The following is a 7,528-nucleotide window of genomic DNA, read 5'->3' as shown; positions in this document are numbered from 1 at the left end:
AAACCCTAAGTGGATGTCTTGGTATTTTACTGTACAACATCGGGGAGATTATCTTCTGAACATTCTTTATTTCAAATAAAATCATTGCCCGCTTATGAATGGAGAGCAGCTTGGATCATTTTTTAGGTGTGGACTGTTGAGGTGTGGAAATGTTGAGACTTAAAATTTCTCTGTCTCACATTTCTTCATTTCTTCTTGTTGTAAGTTGTTCCTTTGTATTCAGATCTGGCCTCAGAATAATTATACAGCACTTGGGGATGAAGATGCAGCCCAGCAGCCCAGCACTAGAGGCCAGGATGGAGAAGACTTGCACAGCTACCATGTATTTCCCTTTGGTGCTCAGGAAGGTGGGCACAAAACTCACCCATACACTGCAGAAGACCAGCATGCTAAAAGTGATCATCTTGGCTTCATTGAAAGTTCCAGGTAAATTCCTGGCCAGGAAAGCCATGGTGAAGCAGATGGCAGCCAGGAAGCCCAGATAGCTGAGGGTGATGTAGAACATGACAACAGATCCTTCATTGCATTGCAGAATGATCACTCCAGACTGGGAGTGGAGGTCAAAATCAGGGAATGGTGGAGAAACTCCCAGCCAGATGGAGCAGATGATAATTTGGACAGCAGAACAAGAAAGGATGATGGAGTAGGCCAAACTCTTGCCCAACCATCTCTTCACTCGGTTTCCTGGTTTTGTGGCCAGGAAAGCCAGCACCACTGTGATTGTTTTGGCCAAGAGAGAAGAAATGGCAACTGAGAATGTGATGCTGAAGAATGTTTGTCGGAGAAGGCAGGTGGCTTTCCTTGGTTGACCAATGAAGAGAAAAGGAGACAAAAAGCAAAGCAGGAGGGAGACCAGGAGGATGTAAGAGAGGTTCCGGTTGTTGGCTTTCACAATATGTATTTCCTGGTATTGAAGGAATAGGATTAATGCAAATCCTGTTATTAAGAACAAGATGACGGCAAAAGAGACCAAGATGATGCCCAGATGTTCTTCATATAACAGGAAAGTTATAACTTTGGGGATGCAGAGAACTCGAGCCTCATTTGGATATTTATCATCAGGACATTTGGTGCATTTTTCTGTATCTAAGAAAACCACAAAGCAACATTTCCTCAACATTCTGTCCTTTTAAATTTCAAGAATCCTTGGAGCAACAGCTGATACCACAAGCACTTTCAAAGAAGTATTGGTTAACATTTGAAGTAAAAAAAAATATGAAAAGTAAAATTATCTGTATCTGTCTGTCTGTCTGTCTGTCTTTCTGTCTGTCTAGTCTATCTATCTATCTATCTATCTATCTATCTATCTATCTATCTATCTATCTATCATTTATCTATCTATCTATCATCTATCTATCTCCTGTGAAATATGAAGAACCTCCAAGGGAACCTACAGAATTTTAAGTTAATAATGAATCAGCTAATCTTTGTACATACTCCTGAATCCTGCACTGTGGCACTTCCTAATATAATGGACTCAAATGATGTGTATCTTGTGAACGTTACTAAACTGGCAGAGAAAGTTGGTCATGGAAATAATCTGGAATGGCTAATGAGAGCAATGGTAATATGGGTGCAATGAGGTGTAACTGTCTACAGCATCTCACTGTGGATGAGTGGTGCCTTCCTAGTGATCCTCATAGGGAGGCCCATACGGAATACATAGCAATAATCCTTCCCATACTTATCCTAACACAATTCCTCAAGTTTCATGAAATCAGATTTTGTCATGCTCTCTTGGAACTTGTACTTCCATGAAAATACTCTGGATGAATTCACCTCCTCAAGGCCTTCCTTTTTCTATGGTGTCACCCACCTTCTTGAGTGGAGATTGTCCCCTCTGGACAAGGAACACAATCATAGCAGCAAATTGGCTCTCTTTCTCGAGCCCTCTTGACAAATCCAGGTTGACATTTTTCCACACATTTTGATTCAGGTAGAGACTAAAGAAAAAACAAACAAGTAATGACAACAACAAATATGTTAGGACAAACCATCTATAGAAAATAAAGGTCAAGATGAACATTAACCATAGAGCCGTGATGGCGAACCTATGACACACATGCCACAGGTGGTACGCGTAGCCATATCTGTGGGCACGTGAGCACTGCCCTAGGTCAGATCCAGCACACATGCACGTGTCGACCAGCTGATTTTTGGGCCTTCAGGGACCACTGGAAGTCGGGAAACTGGCTCTTTCTGGCCTCCGAAGGGCCTCCAGGTGGTGGGGAAGGCTGTTTTTGCCCTCCCCAGGCTCCAAAAAAGCTGGTAACCTTTTTGCCGTCGTGTGCCAAAAGCGGGGGAAGCACAGGGGGCACATGCACAGGGTGGCGGGGTGGGGGGCATTGAATTATGGGTGTGGGCACACACACATGTGAACCCCCTGCACTCCCCCTGCTTTTGGCACACGATGACAAAAAGGTTAACCATCACTGCTATAGAGTTTCTGGCTTTCAGTTAGATAAGTATGAACTCTCTAATGAATTCCAGATAGTTTCAGGAGATACAACTATTGACAGATTCTTTGTTAAGTCCATCCCTTTTGCTTTTGGAATATTTCATTTCAATCAGAGACTTTTCTGGAGCGATAGAGAGATGGAAAATCTGGAGGGATGGAATTAAGAAAATATTTAAGCATTAATTGGCCACCAGTGGTTTCCTTCTCATGGCTCTATGAACATAAATTCTTCATATATCCATGATTTTAAACAACATTAAATTCTAAAAGACATATTAAAGTCTTATTCTATTAGATTTGTGAAAATAGGATAAAACTGTGATGAAGACAGAAACTGGCGACTGATAGGATCTGCAAAGGTTTTTTTAAAGACTACACAACAGGTTTTTAAAAGACTATACAACATTGCAAAGCTGCTCTCCTTGGAAAGTAGTTGAACATAGTCTCCTGGGTAAGATACATAGGGAAAAAAATTCCTTACAAACCAAGGCTGTGAACTTTAAATGAGTTGTTCTTTCTTTAGTTGAGATTAAAACTGATTGCCTAAGTTTTAGAACCATAGTTAGATGACATGGAGGTAAAGTCATGAGAACATGTCCCTCAAAAATTTAAACATCTTGAGCCCTTTGCTGAGAAAAGTTATTGCTATGGCCCCAAGAAAATGTCAGAGGTGGTAGTCAATCAGTTCAGACTGGTTTGTCTGAACCGGTAGTGAAAATCACAGGTGGGCCTCAGCTCTATGCCAGCCTATTTAGGCAAGTTTTTGAGGCTGGGTGCATGCACAAAAGGCAGACGTGTGAGCAAAGCATGTGCACGGAAGGCCGGTGCATGAGCAGAAGGCAAATGTGCGTGCAGTGAACCGGTGGTAACATAATATGAAACCCACCACTGGAAAAGGTCCTTTCTGTCGAAGAACTACAATTAGAAGACATCAATTGCCATGAAAAGACGGAACCATATTTATTATTAATGACATTTGGAACCAGAGAGATTTAAGTTAGCTAACAATCAAGATAAACAATTGCAGAGGAAGAGGCCTTTTAAAAGTAAAAGGCCAAATCTAAGCAACATTTCCTTTCAAACTGTCCCTTGTTACTTCCAATATCAGGAAGGGCTTTTATATGGCTCCAAGTCATGTTTCAGTGCTCCAGTTTTTGAGGCAGGGCATTATCTCACATCAGGCCAGTCATTATGATTTCAGGTAAACTGAATGCCTTGGACCTCCTTCCAATGAGCAGATGGCCTATTGCTGTATCTCAGTGGGGTGAAAGAAAAGCGCTAGTGCTAGTGTTTGTGGACGCCCAAAAGGCGTTCAACAACCTGAATTGGAGCTTTATGGTCAATCAGATTAACTTAATCGGATTTGGAGCAAATTTTAGAAAAATGATTGAGAATATTTATCACAAACAGAGGGCGAGTATATTGATGAATGGAGACAAGACTCGAACATTCCAGATCCAAAAGGGAGTAAGGCAGGGATGCCCCCTATCACCTCTACTTTTCATTCTGGTGTTAGAAGTGCTGCTTAGAAAGATTAGATCTAATAAAAAAATTAAAGGGCTAGAGATTAGGAAAGAAATTTTTAAAACGCAAGCTTTTGCTGATGATGTGGCCCTAATATTAGAAGACCCTTTAGAATCTGGCCCTAAATTACTACAGGAAACACAGAAGTATGGAGAAGTTGCTGGCTTTAAACTTAATAAAACAAAAACCAAAATAATAGTGAAAAATGTAACAGAAGTATATAGGAAAGAGTTGGAAGATACTTTAGGCCTCCAGGTAGTGAAGAAAACAAAATATTTAGGAATATGGATTACATCGAGGTATTCATCATTAAAAGAAGATAATTACACTCCACTATTACTAAAAATATATCAGGACTTAGACAGATGGAAAAAGTTAAAATTGTCTTTCACGGGTAAAATAGCAGCTATTAAGATGAATATCCTCCCTAAAATTATTTTTCTATTCCAAAGCATACCGGTGAGTCTAGATAAAAAAAAAATTCTTAGATTTTAACAAAAGAGTTAGGAATTTTTTTATGGGAGGGGAAGAAGGCGAGGATTTCATATAACATATTGCAAGGGAAAAGAAATATGGGTGGTTTTGGACTCCCTGATTGGGAAGCTTATCAAAAGGCAGCGAAATTAGTTTGGATTAAGGAGTGGGTCACATTGCAAAATAGGAGAATTTTGACCCTAGAGGGTCATGATTTACAAGAAGGGTGGCACGCCCATTTGTGGGACCCAAGAAATAAGAAAAGATCTTATTTTCACAAACATAAAGTAAGGGAGACCCTTATACAAACGTGGGAGGTAATTAGGCAGCGGTTTTACACCATAGTACCAAACTGGCTTTCTATTATGGAGGCCCTGACCTCCCCAAATAGAAGAGATATTACAAAATTTGGCACATACAAGGATCTGTTAGATGAAAATGGGACCTTCAAATCGCTGGACATGCTGAGAGACCAAGGATTTAACCTAGATTGGCGGAACTACTTGCAGATAAATTCGAGGTACCAGAAGGATAGGGATCAATTTGGCATAGATGCAAAGTACGGAAATCTAAACAAAATTTTGTTGGGGGTGGAAAAGAAAATGCTAGCAAAAATATATAACCTTTTATTAGATAAAGATAAGGCTGAAGATATAGCTAGAAACCAATTAAGTATCTGGGAAAAAAACATTGGATATAACTTAAATTTTAATGATTGGGAAGAGGCCTGGAATAGAAATTACAAAATGACCAAAGCCGCAACATATAGGGAAAACCATTATAAGATGCTCCATAGGTGGCACCTAGCGCCAGCCAGACTTGCGAAGATGTTTCCTAACGCTTCAGCAACCTGTTGGAAGTGTGGTAAGGAGGTCGGCACCTTCTATCATATGTGGTGGACCTGCTCAATGACAAAAAGGTTCTGGTCTAGAATTTGAATCTGGTTACGGGAGATAATTGATGTGGAATTAGATTTATCCCCCGAAATTTTTCTCCTGGGAATAATTATTAATGGATTTACTAAGGAAAAAATTCAACTTATAATACATATTACGACAGCAGCCAGATTAGTCTATGCGAAATTTTGGAAAGAAAAAACCATACCACCAGAGGAAATTTTAATAAATAAAATTTTAGAGTGCGCAGTAATGTCAAAACTAATGAACAAGCTAAACAACGACGAGGAGTCTAAACACCAAGTAGTATGGGGAAAGTGGTATGGATGGTTAAATAATAGGATAAAATCATGATGTCAGGGTATGCTTATTATTATGCTTATTATTTACAATTTAAGTGTGAAGTATATCTGATGTATATCTTGTAAATATGTACAAACACTGCACTTCTGATTTTAGTAGAGATCTATTGTTTTTTTTTAATTACAAAACTAATAAAGTATTTTTTTTTTTTAAAAAAAGTGTGGATAATTCTGGTCAACATTTACCGACATGTTCTCCAGCCAGAATAATCTGAATCCCAAAGTATATTTGCCATAGGGACCAAGAGGGTACCTATTACTCTTGATTCAATTTCATTTAATTAATTAATTAATTAATTTTTATTTATTTTTGTCAAGCATGTATTAGATAACAGATATCAGTATAAACATGATTATGAATACATGAAATGGATATGAATAAAAGGGAACATTAGGACAGGGACAGTAGCCACACTGGTGCGCTTATGAACGTCCTTTACAGACCTCTTAGGAATGGGGTGAGGTTGACAGTAGACAGTCTAAAGTTAAAGTTTTGGGGGTTTGGGGAAGAAACCACAGAGTCAGGTAGTGCTTTCCAGGTATTGACCACTGTGTTACTGAAGTCATATTTTCTGCAAACAAGTTTGGAACGGTTTACCATAAGTTTGTATCTATTGTGTGCTCGTGTATTGTTGTGGTTGAAGCTGAAATAGTCATTGATAGGTAGGATTCAGTCTAATTCAGTATAAACCTGAACTTGGGAACTGTTTAATAGAATTGCTTTCTCCTTTGCTATTTTAGAACAAGGAACAAGTAAAGTTGAGTCTATCAGTACCACAATGGTTGGCTTTTGAGGGTCTCTCTCACCAGTTTTAGGGAGATACCAGATTGCACAGGATATACTTAAGGATCATTTCACCTGGATCCTAAAAATTTGCCACCCAGCATTCCAAGCTGAACAGTGCAGAATCAGCTTAAAAAACAGTGCTCCCTATTTTAGCGTGTAGAGATCATCTTGATTAATAATATTAAAGCCTTCCAGATGTCTATGGAGATTCTCAGTCATCCAGGTCACGGCTGTCTTAAAGGTGCTTTTTCAAGAGGCAGCTAGACTTTTTGGTTTAAGCCAGAAAATCCAGTTGCCTCTTGAAAGAGAACTTTTGGGATAAAGTTTTGCAAGCAATCTAAGTAAACTGGGAGATTTCCACTCCTCATATTCAGTTCTCAGTGAAGGCCAACCACCTCGGTGATGGGCCATAGCTGACTCGAAATGACTCCTCAGGCTTTAGGAAGAAGAGAAAGGATATCAATATTTTTCCTACCTTGTTGTTCAAGTTTAGCCATAACAGAGTAGCTTTATTGATAATAAATTTCTGCCTTTCAAAACTCCCCATTTCTGTGTCGATGGGATCTCTTCTTGGAAGGAGCACCCAGCTTATGGCATTCAGGTCTGCTGCTACATCTCCATTTTGATCCAAATGCAATTTCCGATGGGAAATATTGGAAAATTCATTCTTCTCCAGAAATGGATGGAACTAGAATAGAAATATTGAGGAATTTTAAAACCAGAAATCTAAGTTGTTTCACACTTGAGTCTTCCTTCTACAGTTCTCTAACTTGCAAACATTTGACCTCGGGGGGCTGGGGAAGGCATGGCCAGGGTGGGCGTGGCCAGCTCAACATCACTCATGTCAGGGGCACCTGTGGTAGTCCAAGCAATCTGCCAGATAAAATGGACCTCACGAGGGCTGTGTGCAGAGGTACCACAGGCTGGTCCTTCACTGTTTATAGGGCAGCCCTGCAGCCCAGATCTAAGCACCCCATGGGCCGAATACAACCTGCAGACCTTGAGTTTGGCACCCCTGCTCTAAAGA

The sequence above is a fragment of the Pantherophis guttatus genome, chromosome 2 (assembly GCF_059756535.1).
Source record: "Pantherophis guttatus breed Tessera chromosome 2, ASM5975653v1, whole genome shotgun sequence".
Lineage (NCBI taxonomy): Eukaryota > Metazoa > Chordata > Lepidosauria > Squamata > Colubridae > Pantherophis > Pantherophis guttatus.
Note: the sequence above shows the minus strand (reverse complement) of the source record.